Source organism: Pongo pygmaeus, chromosome 7 (assembly GCF_028885625.2).
Source record: "Pongo pygmaeus isolate AG05252 chromosome 7, NHGRI_mPonPyg2-v2.0_pri, whole genome shotgun sequence".
Taxonomy (NCBI): domain Eukaryota; kingdom Metazoa; phylum Chordata; class Mammalia; order Primates; family Hominidae; genus Pongo; species Pongo pygmaeus.
This window is the reverse complement of record NC_072380.2, coordinates 8,839,053-8,859,754: the sequence shown is the minus strand read 5'-3', so window position 1 is coordinate 8,859,754 and position 20,702 is coordinate 8,839,053. Positions and strand designations below refer to the sequence as shown.

At 43.9% G+C, this 20,702-nt stretch overlaps 1 pseudogene; it reads right to left on the bottom strand.

Moving 5' to 3' along the window:
- Window positions 1-6,519: 6,519 nt before the first annotated feature.
- LOC129042743 (olfactory receptor 7E24-like) lies at window positions 6,520-7,613 on the bottom strand (annotated as a pseudogene).
- Window positions 7,614-20,702: the final 13,089 nt, after the last annotated feature.

Sequence of the window (20,702 nt, the reverse complement as noted above, 5' to 3'; positions counted from 1 at the left end):
GCTACTGTCACAGGGAGAGTACACCATGTGTGTGCAATCCTGGTAATATTATTTCTAATATCTTGGGGGGATGTTGCTCCTAATGTCACCTGGAGTGTACACCGTGTGTATACACCTCCTGTGATATTATTCGTAAATCCCAGAAAAAGATTACGCCTAATGTAACAGGATGAGTACACCATATGCGTCAACTGCCTTTGATATTATTCCTAATATACTAGGGGGGTGTGACTTTTCATGTCACAAAGGGTGTACAAAACGCCACAGGGTGTGTATGCCTTATCATATTATTACTGATATCCAGAAGGATGTTACTCCTAACATCACAAGGGGTGGACATCCTTCAATAATACTTGTAGTCGTATAGGGAGATATTACTGTAAATCTCACAGTGGGTGTACACTCACTGTGATATTATTTTTAATGTCTCAGAGATGTTACAGAGTTAGAGCTCTCTGTGTTATATTAGAGAGTTACATCTCTCTAAGACAGTACAAATAATACCACAGTGGTTGTACCTCATGTGTGTACACCCCGTGATATTATTTGTAATATCCATGGTAAACATGACATCTAATATCACAGAGAGTGTACTCCCTTTGATATTTCTCATACTATCATAGGGAGATATTGCTTCTAATATCACAGTGGGTGCACACCATGCATATACATTCTGTGATATGATACCTTGTATCCCATTGACTGATCTCTCCGAATATCACAGTGTGTGTACACCTTGTGATATTATTCATAATATCCTAGATGGATGTTACTCCTAATATGACAGAGGGTGTACACCCAGCGATATTCTTCATAATATCCTAGGGAGATGTTACTCCTAATGTCACACGGGGTGTACACCCATGATATTATTCATAATATTCTAGGGGGATGTTACTTCTAAAGTCACAGGGGGCGTACACCCTGTGATGTTGTTCATAATATCCTAAGAAGATGTTACTTTTAATGTCACATGGGGTGTACACCCTGTGATATTACTCAGAATATCTTATGGGGATGCTACTCCTAATGTCACAGGCTGTGTACACCCTGTGATATTGTTTGGAATATCCACAGAGATGTTACTTTTGATATCACAGACTGGGTCCACCCTTTAATATTTTTTGTTGTATCTTAGGGAGATATTACTTCAAATGTCACAGTAGGTGTACACACTGTGTTATTCATAATACCCTAGGGAGATATATCTTTTAATATCACAGAAGGTGTCACACTATTTGTGTACACCTACTGTGATATTCCTCCTAGTGTCCTAAAAATAAATAGGACTCCTAATATCATAGTTGGTGTACACACTGTGATATTATTCGTAATATTCCAGTGGGATGTTACTCCTCAGGTCCCAGGGGGACACATCCCCTGCTATCATGGGTGAGATGTCTATGAAAAGGACAACCAGTTGGGGAGGAAAGCAAAATTTGGAATAAGATTTCTGAGACCCCCACCACAACCAAGAACAGAAACTCCACAGTCTGCTGAGCTGACAGTGTGCACATTGGTCTCCTCCCATTTGCCCACCGCACTCTCCTGTTTGTCCGGAGGAGAAGGAAGGAAAACAAGGCTCCCGACCGTCCCTCAGCACTCACTGAACTGCCCTTCCCCTCTGCTGGTCCATGACCACGGAGAACAAGTCGACTGTCCTCCCTGCGTGGTGCAGGATGGAGGCTCAGACTCCGTCCTCAAGACTGTCAGGAAGACAGGGGGGAGACATAAGCCTCCTGATACAGGTGACAGGTGTGGAGCCCACAGGACTGCAATCTCACACTGCAGATCTGGAGGCACAGACTGAGTATTTACTATTCTATGGCCTGGGGGGCTGAAGGCACAGAGCTCCTCATTAGCCAAAGTCGTCCAAGTTCCCCAACCTCTAAGGATTTCCTTATAATAATGCAAGAAGAAGAGAAAAGGCAGTGTCTGCAGAAGATTTGGGGCTCTTCGTCTAATCAGGAGAAAGCTTGTGTGCATTATTCGTTTCTTGCTTTTCTTTTTCAAGATCCAACTGCTTTAATGTTCATCTTTGATTAGGGGAAAATAGACCACGTATTAATAATACAAAGGATAAATATATATTCTTTCATATAGAACGGCCAGTGTAAACATTTACAATTTCCACTCTTTTTCAGTTTACAGTTTAATGATATTAAGTACATTCACATTGTTTAGCAACCATCACCGCCATCATCTCCAGAACAGTTTTATCTTTCAAAATGGAAATTGCACCCATTAACCAAACTCTCCATTCTTCTCTCGCCCACCCCTGGGGGCCACCATTCTATTTTGCAACTCTATGAGTTTAACTGCTCTAGACACTTGATATAAGTGGAATGATCCCGTGTTTAATTTTAATTTTTGATTTTTTAATTATTTTTTGGAGACAGAGTCTTTCTCTGTCACCCAGGCTGGAGTGCAGTGACATGGTCTCGGCTCACTGCAACCTCCACATCGTGGGTTCAGGCGATTCTTGTGTCTCGGTCTCCTGAGTAGCTGGGATTACAGGCATGCACCACCACACCCAGCTAATTCTTGTATTTTTAATAGAGATGAGCTTTCACCCTATTGGCCAGGCTGGTCTCGAACTCCTGACCTTAAGTGATCTGCCTGCCTCAGCCTCCCAAACTGCTGGGGTTACAGGTGCGAGCCACTGAGCCTGGTCATCTTTATCCTTTTGGGATTTATTTATTTCACTGACGATAATGTCTTCAAGGTTCATGCACGTTGCAGCCTGTGTCAGAAGTGCCTGTCTGGTTTTATTGTTTTTTTTGTTTTGTTTTATTTTGTTTTGTGTTTACGTGGACGCTCACTCTGTCGCACAGGCTGGAGTGCAGTGGCACAATCTGGGCTCACTGCACCCTCCGCCTCCCGGGTTCAAGCGATTCTTGTGCCTCAGCCTCCCGAGTAGCTGGGACTATAGGCACACGCCACCACGCTCGTCTAATTTTTTGCATTTTCAGTAAAGACAGGGTTTCACCAAAATGGCCAGGCTGGTCTTGAATTCCTGACCTCAGATAATCCGCCCACCTCGGTCTTCCAAGATGCTGGGATTCCAGGCGTGAGCCACCGCACCGCCGGAAGTGCCTGCCTTTTGAAGGCTGAATGGTCTTCTATTGTGTGAATGAACTGCAGTGTGCTTTTTCATTCATCTGTCCACGAACACTTGGGTTGCTTCCACATTTTGGCTGTTGTGAATAATGCTGCTATGAATATGGGTGTACAAATATCTCTTCCACTCCTGGCTTCTAATTCTTTTTGGTAGGTACCCACAAGTGCAACTGTGGGAACATCTGATAATTCTGTTTCTACTTTTTCCAGTACACGCCATACTATTTTCCCTGGTCCTTCATGGTTTTACATTCCCTCCAATCATATTCGAGCATTCCTACTTCCCTCTAGTTTCACCAATGCTTGTTTATCATATCCATCCTAATGCATGGTATCACATTATTGGTTTGATTTGTGCTTCCCTATGATTAGTGATTTTGAATATCATTTTAGATGCTTATTGGCCATTGCTATATCTTCTTTAGGGACACGTCTACTCGAATCTTCTGACCATTGTGAATGGGATGCTTTGGGTTTCTTCTTGTTTATTTCTAGCTGTTCTTTATATATGATGGCTATCAGACTGTTTTCAGATATATGATTTGCAAATATTTTTCCTAATCCATGGGTTATCTTTTCACTCAGTTCACAGTGTTTTTTGATGCACAAAAGTGTCTGTCATTTAGATGTAATCCAAGGAATCTAATTTTCTTTTCTTGCCTATGCTTTTGGTGTCATATCCCAGAAAGCACTGCCCAATCTGATGTCATGAAAGTGTGGCCAATGTTTTCTTTTAGGCATGTTATACTTATAGCACTTGGGGTTAGGTCTTTGATCCAGTTTGTGTGAATTTTTGCACCTGGTGTGACATAGGGTCCACCTTCATTCTTCTGCGTGTGGAAATCAAGTTTCTCCAACACCATTTCTTGAAAAGGCTGCTTTTCCACCAATGAACTTTCTTAGCACTCATGTTAAAAATCATTTGAACATATAGGTGAAAAATTATTTCTGGGCTCAAAAACAAACAAACAACAACAGACAACAGATAAGGATACAGCATGGGCCCGGCGCGGTTGCTCATGCCTGTAATCCCAGCACTTTGGGAGGCCAAGGCGGGTGGATCACCTGAGGTCAGGAGTTCAAGACCAGCCTGGCCGACAGGGAGAAACCCCCGTCTCTACTAAACATACAACATTAGCTGGGTGTGCTGGTGCGTGCCTGTAATCCCAGTGACTCAGGAGATGGAGGCAGGAGAATCGCTTGAACCCAGGAGGCAGAGGTTGCAGTGAGCCAAGATTGCACCATTACACTCCAGCCTGGGCAATAAGAGCAAAACTCCATCTCAAAACAAAAAACCAAAAACAAAAAACCAGCATGATTTCAAGAGCAGAAAGAGAATAGCTTAAAAACCAGCATAATGAGAAAGTGAGGAAGCTTCTTACCAAAGCATCTGGAAATATGCAAGAAATTCTTGTGAACTAAAATTTTCATACTGTACTATCAAACACTAGAACTCACTTGTTCCATCTTTCTGTATTTTGGGGCCCAATTATCCACTTCTCTTCATTCCCCATCCCACCCCTTTTCTTCCTAGCGTCTGCTAACCACCTTTGTACTTTCCACCTTCCTGAGTTTCCTTTTGTGTGTAGGTGTGTGATGGAGTCTTTTTCTGTTGCCCAGTTTGGAGCATACAGGCACAATCCGGGCTCACTGCAACCTCCACCTCCCGAGTTCAAGTGCTTCTTGGGCCTTAGCCTTCCGAGTAGCTGAGACTACAGGCACGCATCACCACGCCCAGCTAATTTTTTGTGTTTTTAGTAGAGATGGGGTTTCACCATGTTGGCCAGGTGGGTCTCGAACTCCTGGCCTCAAGTGATCCGTGTGACTCGGCCTCCCAAAGTGCTGGGATTACAGGCCTGAGCCACCACACCTGGCCAAGATTTTCTTTTTTCTTCCTACATATAAGTGAGGACATGTAATATTTCTCATTCTGTGCCTGGCTTATTTCACTTAACATACAGACCTGCAATCTAATCCATTTTTTTCTGCAGTGGAGAGGATTTCACTGCTTTTGAGGCTGAATAATACTTCGCTGTGTGTGTATACCACAGTTTCTTAATTGAAACAAATTTCAAATAAGCAAATATTTTTCAAATGTCTCAGAATGTGAAACTTTAGGGATATTGTGCCCATTTTATTCTTTTCTATTTCCCATTTTATGTATATGCAAGTGTATCATAAAGCAGCAATCAATGGGTATATAAATCCATAACTTCAACAAATGTAAAATGAAAATGCTAAGTGGTGGCTGGGCGCGGTCCCTCAAGCCTGTAATCCCAGCACTTTAGGAGGCCGAAGCAGGTGGATCACCTGAGGTCGGGAGTTGAAGACCAGCCTGACCAATACGCAGAAATAGTGTCTCTACTAAAAAAAAAAAAAAAAATAGCCGGGCGTGGTAGCTCTTGCCTGTAATCCCAGCTACTCAGAAGGCTGAGACAGGAGAATCGCTTGAATGCGGGAGGCAGAGGTTGCAGTGAGCCAAGATCGTGCCATTGCACTCCAGCCTGGGCAACAAGAGTGAAACTCTGACTCAAAAAAATAAAAAATAAAAAAAAGAAAATGCTAAATGGTAAGAAAAAACAGCATAATAAAAATTTGTAGGGTGGTGAAGGACAACACAGTTGAAGATAATATTTGAAGAAATCGTATTACAATTAACTTCTTTTCTTACTTATTGGAGCTTGATACCTCTAAAAAACTTCATCATTGGAATCACCTGTGGTGCTTTAAAAAAAAAAAATCCACATACCTCCACAGGTGCAAGTAAATCAGAATCTCATGTAATGAGACCAAGGCCTCATCATTTGTAAGCTCCCCAGGTGATTTGATTCAAAGACAAGCTTGAGTACTGGTGACATGGATCTCTACACATAACCTGCCTAAATAGATTCTCTAGAAGCAGTTTATAGAGAAATTCCACATGAACTCTGGAAGAGGATATGAATTTGATGTATAGTATGTCCTCACTTATCATCTTTGAAAGTCTCTTGGAAACTTCACCTTTAAGCAAAATTATGTATAGTGAAACCACTTATTCCTCATCAACATCATAACAACTTTGAACACAACAATGGTGTTGGATGACCTGCTGTATATTGCTTCCATAAAGTCGATGTTCAGGGAATTCCAAAATGAAGTAAGGACTTCCTGTATATAAAAAGATGGTTGTGATTCCACCTGGATGACAGGGTTACTGGTCAGAAACTAAAGGAGGCTGCCTAGGTATAGAGGATTCAGTCATGAGGTTTATGCTAAACAAAGGATCCCAGAATACTCACCCATTCCAGTTAAAGACATGATGAAGAAAGCAATATTCACATAGGAAATGTGGAAAGGAATAAAAGCCATCAAGCAACAACAATAATGTGACTAAGGGGCAGGATTTGCAGATGTAGAGATTTAATATGGTTGCCCTTTCTTACCCACACAAGAAAAAGGATGGAACAGATCATGAGATTCGACTGTTCTGCTGCGCAGCCTCCACAGGGCACTTTGAATGTCCCTGTTTCTCAGGCAGTAGATGAGAGGGTTCAGCATGGGGGTGACCGGAGTGTACATCCCTGATGCCACCACACCACTCCTGGGGGGTGGTGACACAGCTGAAGTCAGGTACATGTCAATGCCTGTTCCATAAAATAAGCAAACAACTGCCAGGTGAGAGCCACAGGTGGAGAAGGCTTTAGACTTCCCATCTGATGATGAAATTCTTAGAATGGAGGGGACAATTTTATAGGAAGACAAAAGGATCCCTGAAATGGGAAGAAAACCAAACATAGCACTATCTAAATATATGAATATGCTATTGATGACGCTGTCAGAACAGGCAAGGTTGAGAAGTTGAGATGGCTCACAGACAAAATTGGAGATTTCCACATTCTTGAAGAGGGTGAATTGTAACACAATCCAACTGTGCAGCTGGGAATCCAACAGGCTAAGGAAAAAGTGCACCAAAACGAAGAAGACACCGAGGTGAGGATTCATGATGACTGGGTAGTGCAGGGGGTGATAGATGGCCACAAATCGGTCATAGGCCATCAGAGTCAGGAGCATGTCTTCTATACATGCGAAAAGGACAAAGAAAGACATCTGTGTCAGGCAGCCCGCAAAAGAGATGACTCTGCTATGTGACTGCATGTCCACAATCATCTTGGGAACCATGGCCGAGGTGAAACCGATGTCAACCCAGGACAGGTTGGAGAGGAAGAAGCACATTGGGGTGTGGAGGTGGGAGTCAGAGCTGACAGCCAGGATGATGAGCAGGTTCCTCAGCACCGTGACCAGGTACATGGACAGAGACAGCCCAGGGAGGATGGGCTGCAGTTCTGGATCCTCTGAGAGTCCCAGGAAGAGGAATTCTCAGACACCTGTGAGATTCCATGGCTCTGTGTGACTTGGACACCTTGAGAAGAAAAGAGGACTGGAAAAATAAAAGATAAAAACCAGCCCTTAATGCTGTGTGTATATTTTGGATGCAAGCAATTCACAAGGAACATTTTCACACTTGAGGACCATACACCGTCAGCAATATTTCTCAGTTGTGACAAACCCAAAAATATCGGAATTACTACATGATTTACTTTTTTGCTATTCAACTCTTTCTGTACATACTACTTTAGAGAAAATCCACTGAAGAATGTTAGAAGACCAAAACCTAATATATAAGAAATCCGTGATCTCAGTAAAATACGGCCTACTCTTTTCAGAAACAATAACATGCAATAAAAACATTCTTCTGTCTTTAAGAAAAACATCTCAGTCTAATTGAAAGAAATTAAGAAGCAGTGATATACCCTTTATTTTATTCTGACACCGTGCTACAAATTCCTTTGATGTAGAATATTTAAAAGGATGACACAAAAGCTAGGACTGCTTTATCTAAAAATGAAATTGAACCTTAGAGCTCTTAATCAGAAGACCTTTTAGCATGCCAGTTACTTTTCATATTTATTGCCATCCTTAGGTTTTCTGACATCATTTCTTCATAAAAGACCATGCACAGTCAAATGTGGGAGCTGTGTCTCCAAATTAATTGAATATATAACTCTTGGCCAAGAGCCATGGCTCACAGCTGTAATCCCAGCACTTTGGGAGGCCGAGGCTGATGGATCACCTGAGGTCAGGAGTTCAAGGGCAGCCTGGCCAACATGGTGAAACCCCGTCTCTAGTGAAAACAAAAAAAAACAATTAGCCGGGCGTGGTGGTGGGTAACTCTAGCTACTCGGGAGGCTGAAACAGGAGAATCCCTTAGAACCTGGAAGGCAGGAATTGTACACCCTGTGATACTAGTTTTGATATCCTAGGGAGATATTCCTCCTGACATCAGAGTGGGCGAACACCCTGTGATATTATTTGCAATATCCTAAAAAGATATTGCTCCTAACATCACAGTGGGTGTACACCCTGTGATATTAATTGTAATATCCTACAGAGATATTACTCCTAATAATACAGTGGGTTTACACCCTGTGATATTGTTCAAAATGTATTATGGAGATACGACTCCTACTATCACAGTGAGTGTACACCATGTTTGTACACCCTGTGATATTATTTGTAACAACTTAGAAAAATATTACAGCTAATATCAAAGTGGGTGTACACCTGTGATGTTATTTGTTATATACTGGGTAGATATTACTCCTAATATCACAGTAAGTGTACACCACGTGTGTACACACTGTGAAAATATTTGTAATACCCTAGGAAGATATTACTCCTAATATCGCAGTGGGTGCACACCCTCTGATATTATTTGTAATAACCTAGGGAGATACGACTCCTAATATTACAGTGGGTGTACACTCTGTGATGTTATTTCTAATGTCCTGGGAAGATATTACTCCTAATATCCAAGTGGATGTACACCATGTGTGTACACTCTGTGATCTAATTCGCAATATCCCAGAGAGATATTGCTCCTAATATCACACGGGGTGTGCACTCTGTGATATTATTTGTACTATCCTAGAGAGATATTGCTCCCAGTATGACAGTGGGTGTACACCCTGTGATGACATGATTCTTAACATCCTAGAGAGATATTACCTCTAATATTACAGTTTCTGTACACCCTGTGGTGTTATTCATAATATCCTAGGGAGATATTATTCCTAACATCACAGTGCGTGTATACCATGGGTGGACACCCTGTGATGTTATTTGTAACATCCTAGGGGGATATTACCCTTAAGGTCACAGTGGGTGTTCACCATGTGTGTACACACTGAGATGTTACTCGTAACATGCTAGGGAGAAATTACACGTAATGTTACAGTGGGTGTACACCATGTGTTTCTGTGATGTTATTCGTAATATCTTAGAAAGTTATTAGTCCTAGTGCCACAGTGGGTGTCTACCATGTGTGTACACTCTGTGATGTTATTTGTATTATCCTAGGGAGATAGTTCTCATCACATCACCGTGGGTGTACATATGTATGTACTGCCTGTGGTGTTATTGGTTATGTCCTGGGTTGATATTACTCCTAATATCACCGTGGGTGCACACCATGGGTGTACATTCTGTGATGTTATTCATAATATCTTAGGGAGGTATCACTCCTTATGTCATAGTGGGTGTACAGCCTTGTGATATTATTGGTAGTATCCTTGGGACATATTACTCCTGTTATCAGAGTGGGTGTACACCCTGTGATAATATTTGTATTATCCTAGGGAGATATCGCTCTATACCCTGTGATATTATTTGTGACCTTTTAGTGAGCTATTTCTCCTAAAGTCAGAGTGGGTGTACACCCTGTAGTATTCTTCCTAATATCACAGTCGGTGTACACCATGAGTGATATTTTTTCTAATATCCAGTGGGGGAGAGGATGGTATTCCTTCCAATATCACAGAAGGTGTACACCCCCCTGTGATATTGTTCCGAATATCCAGGGAAGGAGAGGATGACATGATTCCCAATATCACTGGGGGTGTACCACCTCCCGCCTGGATATTGTTCTTAATATCCGGAGGTGGAGAGAATAATGTTACTCCCAATATCACAGGGGGTGTACACCACCCCTGTTTGTAAACAGCCCCTGTGATATTGTTCCAAATGGCCTGTGAAAGTGTAAATATTACTCCCATTATCGCAGGGGATGTTCATCCCTGATGATATTGTTTTCTAACATCCAGGGAAGGAGAGCATATTACTCCCAATATCGCAGGGGTTGTACCCTTTTTTGTATTATTGTGCCCAATATCCAGGAAAACAGAGGATGATATTACTCCCAATATCGAAGTAATTGTACAGCATCCCCGTGATATTCTTCCTAATATCCAGAAAGGAAAAGAATGATATTACTCCCAACAGCGTAGGAAATGTATACCTGCGCTGTGATATCTTTCCTGATATCCAGCTGGGGAGAGGATCATATTACTTCCAATATCGCAGGGTGTGTACACCCCCTCTGTGATTTGTTGCTAACATCCAGGTTTGGGGAGGACGACATTACTCCTTATATCGCAGGGGCAGTACACACCCCGTGACCTCGTTAGTCCTTTCCTGGGTGGAGAGGATGATATTACTCCCAATATAGCAGGGGGTGTACACATCCCTGTGAAAATCTTCCTCATATCCAGAGGGAGAGAGGATGATATTACTCCTAGTACCGCAGGAGGTTTACACAGCCCTTTGATACTCTTCCTAATATAAACAGGGAGAGAGGATGATATTGCTCCCAATATGGCAGGGAGTGTACACAACCCTGTGATATTGTTCCTAATATCCAGAGCGAAAGAGGATGATAGGACTCTCAGTATTGCGGGGGGTGTACACCCCTCTTGTAATATTGTTCTGAATACCCTGGGGAGGGAGAGGATAATGTTACATTGAATATCGCAGGGAATGTACACCCTCCCCCTCTGATACCCTTCCTAATATCCAGGGGAAAAGAGAATAATTTTACGCCCAGTATCGCAGAGGCAGTACACCCCACCTGTGATACTGTTCCTAATAAGCAAGGGGGGAGAGGATGATAGTACTCCCAATATCGCAGGGGTGTTCACATCCCCAGTTACATTTCTCCTATTATCTAGGGGAGAGACAATTATATGACAGCAAATGTCGCAGGGTCTGTACATCCCTTCCTGATATTGTTCCTAATATCCAGGGGAGAAGAGGATGATATGAAATATCAAAGGGGTTGTACAGCACCCCACCCTATGATATTGTTCTTAATATTCATGAGGGGAGATGATGGTATTACTCCAAATATCGCAGGGGTTGTTCACACCCCCTGTGATATTGTTTCTAATATCCAGGGGAGAGAAAATAATATTACTTCCAATATTGCAGGTGGTGTGTACCCCACCTGAAATATTGCACCAAATATCCAAAGAGGGAGAGGATGGTATTAATACCAATAATGGAGTGTGTGTACACCCCCCTTGTGATATGGTTTTTAATATCCAGGGGGCGGGAGGATATTAGTCCCAACATCACAGAGGGTGTACCCTACCCCTGTGATATTGTCCCTAACTTCCAGAGGGGAGAGGATGATATCACTCCCAATCTCTCAGAAGTTGTATGTCCCCCGTGATATTGTTCGTCATATCCAGGGAGGCACAGGATGACATTCCATTGAATGTCGCAACAGACGTATATGCACAATGTGACATTGTTCCTAATATCCAAGAAGGGAGAGGATGATATTACTACTAATAAAGCAGTGGGTGCACATTACCTCTGTGTTATTACATCTAATATCCGGGGCCGGGGGAGGGGGGGAGAGGAAAACATTCCCTCAAATTTCGCAAGTGGTTTGACGCCTCTTGTGGTGTTGTTTTAAATATGCAGCAGGGAAGACAATAATACTATTTTGGATAGTCTGATTCATCCGCTCCACCTTTCCGGAACTTTGAGGCCAGTAGGTGGCATGCACTTTCTGTGTGATCCCCAATACCTTTGCCGTCTTCTGTACCAAGTCAGCCACAAAGGCAGGCCCATTATCTGAGCTGATCCATAAGGGCAGTCCAAATCCAGAAATCAGATCTCAAGGAAGCACACAGGTTACTTCGCGAGCTTTCTCTGATCGTGTTGGATAAGCCTCCACCCACCCAGAGTAGGTACACCCAAGAACTAATAAATACTGGTTACCTCGACACTTTGGCATCTCTGTGAAATCTACCTGGAGATCTTCAAAGGGGGCTGCTCCATAACCTTGTATGCCAGGCAGAATGGCTGGACCTCGCCTCGCGTTATGCTGTTGGCAGGCAACACACCGCTGTCTCACCGTTTTGGCAAGGGCTGACAAATGCGAGATGTAGAAATACCGGCCTAACAACTTTTCCAGTGACTCCTGACCTAGACGGGTGGTTTCCTGCACAGCCAGTACAACTGCAGCTCCTAGCAGCTGTGGCACAGCTACTCTCCCATCTGGTAACTGAATCCATCCTTCCTCCATCACTTGTCCTTCCCTCTACCTGGAGAAAGCACTTTTCTTCTTTAGAATAAGTAGGTCCAAGATCAAGTGCTTGAGGGAGCAGAGGGGCTGTGACTGATGCCCGGAAGGGGGCAGAGGGCAGATGCTGCTTTTTGAGCCTCTGAGTCAGCGCGGGAATTCCCCAAGCCCACCAAGGTGGAAGCTCGCTGGTGTCCTCTGCAATGCATAACTGCCACCTTGTGGGGTTTCCATACTGCTTCTAATAATTGCAAGATTTCTTGTTGATATTTTCTGTCTTTTCTCCCAGAGTTCAATAGGCCCTTTTCTTTCTATCATGCTCCATGCACTTGAAGGTTTAGAAGGACATACCGAGAATCAGTGTAAATGTTGACAGTCTCACCTTCACTGAATTCTAAGGCCTGAATTAAAGCAATGGTTTCAGCTTTCTGGGCTGAAGTGGCTTGGGGCAATGATCTGGCTTCAACAGCAGTGTCCAGGGTTACCACTGCATACCCTGCACCTCTCTCTCCTTGGGGGTTGAAGAAGCTGCTCCCATCCACGTATAGTTCCCAGTCTATGGATGGCTGAAGGCTGGTCCCAGAGGTCAGGTCTGCTAGAGTCAACTGAGTCCAACACTTCTACACGATCATGCTCAACAGGGCTCTCTGATACTGGGAGCAAGGTGGCAGGGTTTAGGGTGTTACAAACTTCTATGGTTATATGGGGATTTTCACAGAGCAAACTTTGGTACTTGGTGAGTCTGGCATTCATTAGCCAATGATGTCCTTTAGTGTTCATGAAAGTCACCACAGCATGGGGGGCCTTTATGTTCAGGTTTTGCCCAAGAGTCAACTTATTTGCTTCTTGTACTAGTAGGGCAGTTGCTGCCAAGGCCCTTACACAAAGGGGCCATCCTTTAGCAACCCTGTCCGGTTGTTTAGAGACGTAGGCCACTGGCCCCAGCCAGGGCCCCACAGTTTGGGTGCAAAGTCCAGCTGCCATCTTTTCTCTCTGACACATACAATGGAAAAGGCTTTGTCAGTTCGGGTAGCCCCAGGGCTGGGGCTGACATAAGTTTTTCCTTTAGGTCATGAAAGGCTTGCCATTGTAAGGATCCCCATTCAAAAGCTTCCCGGTCCCCACCCCCTTTGTGACCTCATACAAAGTCTTGGCTAATACTGCAAAGTTTGGGATCCACAGTCTACAAAAGCCCACAGCTCCTAAGAATTCTCTCACCTGCCTTCTGCTCTTAGGCTCCGGTAGATTGCAAATGACCTGCTTTCTTTCTGATCCCATGCTGCCTTCCCACCTGTCAGATAGTAAATCCCAAGTAATGTACCTGCTGTCGGCAGATCTGAGCTTTTTTCTTGGACACCTTATACCCACAGTCCTCCAGGTGCCAGTACAGGGCATCCATTCCCTTGGCACACCCAACTGCCGTGGGGTGTCCCAGCAAAAGTTCATCAACCTACTGGAGCAACACGCAGCCCAGGTCTCTGGTGAGAAACTTCTTGAGGTCTGGAGCCAACACCTCCCCGAAGATGGTGGGGGCATTCTTGAACCCTTGGGGAAGCCCAGTCCAAGTGTACTGAGTAGTGACACCTGACTCCGGATCTTCCCACTGAAAGGCAAACAGCTTCTGGTTCTCAGGGGCTAATCTGATAGGAAAGAAAGCGTCTTTCCGGTCCAAACAGGTGAACCAGCTGTCCTCAGCTGGCAGTAACCCCAACAATGTGGACGGGTTAAGTACTGTTGGATGTAAAGTCACTGTAGCTTGATGAAGCAAGTGCAATTCCTGTACCGGCCTGTAGTCCTTGGTCCCTGGCTTGGGAACAGGCAGGAGGGGAGTGTTCCATGGAGACTGACAAGGAACTCTAATTCCAAAAGTTCTTAGGTGCTTGAGATGGACCTGGATACCTTGAAGAGCTTCTCTGGGGACCGGGTCCTGTTTTTGTGTAACCGGCTGGGCCCCAGGCTTCACTTCTATGAGTACAGGGGCTGGGTTGACTGCCAACCCTGGAGGGTTGTGTCCCGCCCGTACTCTTGGCCACGGCTTAGCCAGAGCTGGTCTTATCTCTTGGCCCGGCTCAGTTAAGAAAAGTCTCCATTCCTCCTCTCGGGGGACCATAAGGGTCATAATGGCTCCCATTCCAGGTAACTTTAGCAGCAAAGAGCCGTGCTCTCTAAAAGAGATTGTGATTCTCAGCTTGCTAAGCAAGACCCTTCCCAACAAGGGCAAAGGACAGTCAGGTGTGTACAAAAACTGATGAATCACTTTATGTCCTCCTATAGTACAAGTCCGAGGCAAGCAGAAAGCTGAAATCCCCATGGCTCCAATGTCAATAGCCTTTTTGGATAAGGGGGTGACCGGGGTGTTTACTACGGAATGTTCAGCACTGGTATCCACAAGAAAATCAATGTCTCTACCCCCGACTGTCATTCTGACCAGAGGCTCTTTGGGGACACTTGAGCCTGGTCTCTCTCAGTCCAGTAACCCTTCTGCCAGGTTGACCAGGGCCCCTTCCTCCTTGTCCAGGGCCTCCTGCTCTGAGTCACCTGGTTTTCTTTTTAGCTGAGGGCATTTGTTCTTCCACTGTCCTATTTTTTACAATCAGCACACTGGTTTCACTGCAAACTCTGACAGCCAAGCTGAGTTTATTTCCCAGGGCCCCCCTTCCCTTGCCTCTTTGCAGGGACCCCTCTGATTACTGCAGCTAACAAACAGGTCAGTGTTTCTCCGGGCCTGACGTTCATTCTCTTTGCTGTTTTCCTTATGGCCTACTGCTTCCCTGTTTACAAACACCTGGTTAGCTATTTCTAGTAATTGTGATGTATTCATCCCTGCAAGCCCAGCCTGTTTCTGCAGTTTTCTTCTCATGTCTTCTGCGCTTTGACTGACTAAAGCCACGTTAATCATGCACTGATTTTCAGGGCTATTGGGATCAAAGGGAGTATACATACCATAGGCCTCACACAGTCTCTCGTAGAATTGTGCTGGACTTTCTTCTTTTCCCTGAACGACCTCAGAGAGCTCGTTAACGTTTGTGACCTTCTGAGCTCCCCTTTGTAATCCTTCCAAGAGAGCTTCTCTGCCTCGGTTTAGCCTTTGCATATCCACTCTTTCATGTGGGTCCCACTGGGGGTTGGTTCCTGGTAACTGGGTCCTTACATACTCTTGGGGGTTTTGGTAATCAGCTGGTGCATGTTCCTCTAGCCACTTAGTTGCTGCTTGAAGCACTCTCTGCCTTTCATCTCTGTTAAAGAGGAATATGAGCAACTGGTGGCAATTAACCCAGGTGGGGTTGTGGGCCCAGATATTAGTTTGGAGCAAGTCATTCAGAGCTTGTGGTATAGGACGGGGTATAGTTTTTCCAGTTGAGAAGGTCGGCAGAGCTCAAGGGCTGGTACACAAAAACAGGCCTCTCCACTATGTGACCATCCTCATATATCCCAGTATACTGCTGCTCTCTCAGGGGCATTTGTATCCCCATTTTGGGTCATAAATGAGCTGCCAAGGGAGGGGTTTCTCCCGAGTCTTCACCTTCTCTCGTCTACTCTGGGTAGCCTGGGGATATGCTTGTCTTGCGGAGGTGCAAGCATTGTGGGCTCAAGAGTGGGGAGCCTCTTTCCCCGGTAAGGGGAGGGCACCACTGGGATCTCTGGTGCCATCTCCTGCAATGGATCTTCTGATCTTGGGTCGAGCAGAACTTCAGGAGCTGATTTCCCTGGTCAGGTGGAGCGGGATCCTTCCTTAGCCATCTGTCCATTTGCTACTAGTATTGCTGCTGCCTGCCCTCTTAACCACTGTGGGGGGTGTAGCACCAGCTGTCACCAAATGTCTAGGTATGCGAACTGGTCTACGTATCCTTTACCAGTTACCTTGTGCCACACCTTAGAAACAAGGGACCTGTCCAGGCTTCCTTCTTATGGCCAACCCACTTCTAATGGTGGGCAATCTATTTCCCACAAGGTTCTAGATCCCCCTGGTGGTCTAGTGGTTAGGCTTTGCCGCTCTCACTGCCGCTGCCTGGATTGGATTCCCAGTCAGGGAACCAAGAAATGGAGCAGGAGGAGCCACAGAACAAGCCCCTCAGACAGTGGATTGAAGAAGGAAGATTTTTTTTATTCAGCCGGGAGGGTCGGCAGACTCTTGTCTTAAGAGCCCAACTCCCGAAGGAAGACAGAGTTCCTGGCCTGTTTAAGGGCTTACAACTCTAAGGGGTTCCACGTGAAAGAATCATGATGGATTGAGAGCACATGTGCTTGGGGGGGGGTTAATCTTTTCACCTCAGGCCGGCTCATCAGTGCCACCCGCTGGTCTTGCCACTGACTTCATTCCTATTGTTTTTCAACTTTTACTTCCTCCTCCTCTTCAGAGACAGGAGACAGTAGAGAAATGGCTTCTTTCCTCAGGGCGACAGGATGATATTACTCCCAATATCACAGGGGGTGTACACAGCCTTGTGAAACTCTTCCTACTATCCAGAGGGAGAGAGGATGATATTACTCCCAATACCGCAGGGGATGTACACAACCCTGTTATATTGTTCCTAATATCCAGAGCGAAAGAGGATGATATGACTCAATATCGCAGAGGGTGTACACCTCTGCTGTAATATTGTTCTTAATACCCTGGGAGGGAGAGCATAAGATTACATTGAATATCACAGGGAATGTGCACCCTCCGCCTCTGATACACTTCCTAATATCCAGGGGAAGAGAGGATAATTTTACTCCCAATATCGCAGAGGCAGTACACCCCTGCTGTGATATTGTTCCTAATATCCAAGGGAGGAGAGGATGATACTTCTCCCAATAAAGCTGTGGGTGTACATTACCCCTGTGTTATTGTCTGTAATATCCGTGGGCGGTGGGGCGGAGAGGATAACACTCCCTCAAATTTGGCAGGTGGTTTGACGCCCCTTGTGGTATTGTTTTTAACATCCAGTGGGAAAGACAATAATACTACTCTCAATATCACAAGAAATGTACATCCCCCTGTGATATTGCTACTAATATCCAGGGGTAGAGAGAATGATGTTACTCCCAATATCGTCAAAGTGTCCACCCCCCCTTTGATATTGTTCTTAATATATGGAAGGCAAGTATGATATGACTCTCAGGATGCAAGGCGGAATACACGCCCCTGTGATATTGTTCCCAGTATGCAGTGGAGGAGAGAATGATATTACCCCCAATATCGCAGGAGGGGTACATCCCTCTGTGATCTTGTTCATAAGGTTCAATAGAAAAGATGATCTTACTAGAAATATCGTAAATACACTGTGTGTCCACAGTGACTGCTAACATGCAGGGAGGGAGGGGGATTGATATTACTCTGCGCATCAGTGGAGGTTGTCCACCCCCCTGCGATGTGGCTCATCATATCAGGGGTGGGGGGTGATATTTCTCCCTGCATCGTGGGGGTCGCCCGCCCCCTTCTGATGTGTATCATAATGTCCAGGGAAGGAGAGGGGGATGACATTACTCCCCGCCTCGTGGCGGAGTCTATCACAGACCGGGATACTATCCACAACCTGGGATATGGGGAGAACACCCCCTGTCATATTGGGAGGAATATCATACTCTTCCTCCCTGAATATTAGGAACAATATTATGGAGAGGGTGTTCACCCCCTGCCATATTGTGAGTCACGTCATTTTCTCTACCCCTGGACATTAGGAACAATATCACAGGGGTGGTGTACAACCCCTGAGAAATTGTGAGATATATCTTCCTCTCCACGTTTGGATATTAGGGACAATATCACAGGGGAGGTCTACACCTTCTGGATTATTGGGATTAATACCGTCCTCTCCCCACCTGTATACGAGCAACAAGATCACAGAAGGGATGTACACCCAGTGTGATATTTGGAGTAATGTCATCTTCTACCCCTGGCTATTAAGAACAACATCACAGGGGGGGTGTACATTTTCTGCGATATTGTGAGGAATGTTGCAATATTACTTATCGCAATTAATAATATCAATTATTAGTTGACACTAAGAATTATCAATATTAATAACTGATAATATAATTTTTAAAATCAATGCCAATAATAATGATATTGAATATTAAATAGTTATACTAACAATAACAATAAATCATTGATATTAATGATTAATAACACCTCATATTAATAACTGATACTGATCTTATTCATTAGAAAACAGTAATATTAGATCCTAATAATTAATATTAGTAACCTGAAAACTTTTTATTAGCAATTATTTCTAAATATTAATATTGGTAATTCATATTCATGTGAATAATAAATGAGTAATAATGAATAATAATATTACACCTAATACCTCAGTGAGTGTACACCCACCTGTGATAATGTTCCTAATGTCCAGGGAGGGAGAGAGCATGATATTACATTCAATATCACAGTTAGGTGTACACCCACCCCAGTGATATTGATCCAAATATAATCTCCAGGGGGTGGAGTATGACGTTACTCCCAATATTGCAGTGGGTGTACATCCACCCGGTGATATTGCTCCTCAAATTCACGGAAGAAGAGAATGCTATTACTCCCAGTATCGCAGGAAGTGTACACCTCTTCTGTGATATTGTTCCTAATATCTGGAGGGTGAGAGGGTGATATTACCGATATTACTGGGAGCCTCTAGGCACCCTGCAGAAGCAAGCAAAATCGTTTTTGGACAAGGTAGTGTCATCCTGGACCTGAAATGGTTACTATAAATATATTTTTAGTGCGATGAGCAGCACACAATGAAAGGTAACCTGACACCAAAAGAAAATAAGGTACTGTGAGGAGAACTAGGAGAAAGAACAGGCAAGAGAATCAGATCTACAAATGCTTTGACTGCTGGAATAGTCAGAGAGGGACCCTCCCACTGACACACACAAAAATAAAACCCACCAAAAATATAATTAGCATGCTTAAGGAAGTATAGAAGAAGCTAGGAAATATCTGCAGGAAACTTTCAAGAGCGACATAGCAGAATTTTTTTTCCTTCTCTTTCAATGACTTTGAAACACAGCAGATTTTAAAAGGAAGCAAAAAGAACTTGTACAAATGAAAAATACAATAACTGAAAATTAAAAGTTCAGTAATGAATGGGCGTAACAGCAGATTGGACACAATTAAAGAGAGAATTAGTGAGTAGGAAGTTATCCAGAAGAAATTAACCAGAATGCGACATGAAGAAATGAGACAATTGGAAAACAGAGAAGAAAGGATAAGATATATAGAAGACAGAATAAGTTCAGTTGAATCCCAGAAGAGAGAATAGAATAGAGGCAATACTTGAAGTGATAATAGTTAATTATTTTCTAGAATTGATAAAAGGCCCAAATCCACAACTCAAGTCTAATAGAATAAATTGCTACCTGAATTAATAAAACATACTTCCACACATCTTAATAAAACTGAAGAAAACCAAAGACAAAGAAAAAAATCTTAAAGTAGCCAGACAAAAAAGGTAATAATAGAATTCCGAAGGTAATCAAATTCTTTCTTTCTTTCTTTCTTTTTTTTTTTGAGAAACAGTCTTGCTCTGTCACCCAGGTTGGAGTCAAATGGCACAATCTTGGTTCACTGTAGCCTCCACCTCCTGGGTTCCAGTGATTCTCCTTCCTCAGCCTCCTGAGTAGCTGGGATTACAGGTGCGTGCCACCATGCCTGACTAATTTTTGTATTTTTAGTAGAGATGGGGTTTCACTATGTTGGCCAAGCTGGTCTTGAATTGACCTCAGATGATCTGCCCACCTTGGCCTCCCAAAGTGCTAGGATTAAAGGTGTGAGCCAATGAGCCAAACCTATTTTTTCTTGAGACAGAGTTTTGCTCCATCACTCAGGCCACAGTGCAGTGGCATGATCACAGCCCAATGCAGCCTCAACCTTTCAGGCTCAAGTGATTTTTCTGCCTCAGCCTCCATAGTAGCTGGGACCACACATGTGCACTACCACCACACCCTACTAATTTTTAATTTTTACTTATTTATTTATTTAACTTTTTATTTTGAGTAGAGATGAGGTCTTGCTATGTTGCCCAGGCGGGTCTCGGTCTCCTGAGATAGAATGATCCTCCCACCTTGGCCTCCCAGTATGTTGGGATTAGAGGCAAGTGCCACCACTCATAGTCAATAGCACTCAAATTTACACTTTGATGAGAAGTTAACTCTCTATGTTTAATTGCTAGGGTGATCATGATAAAATAGC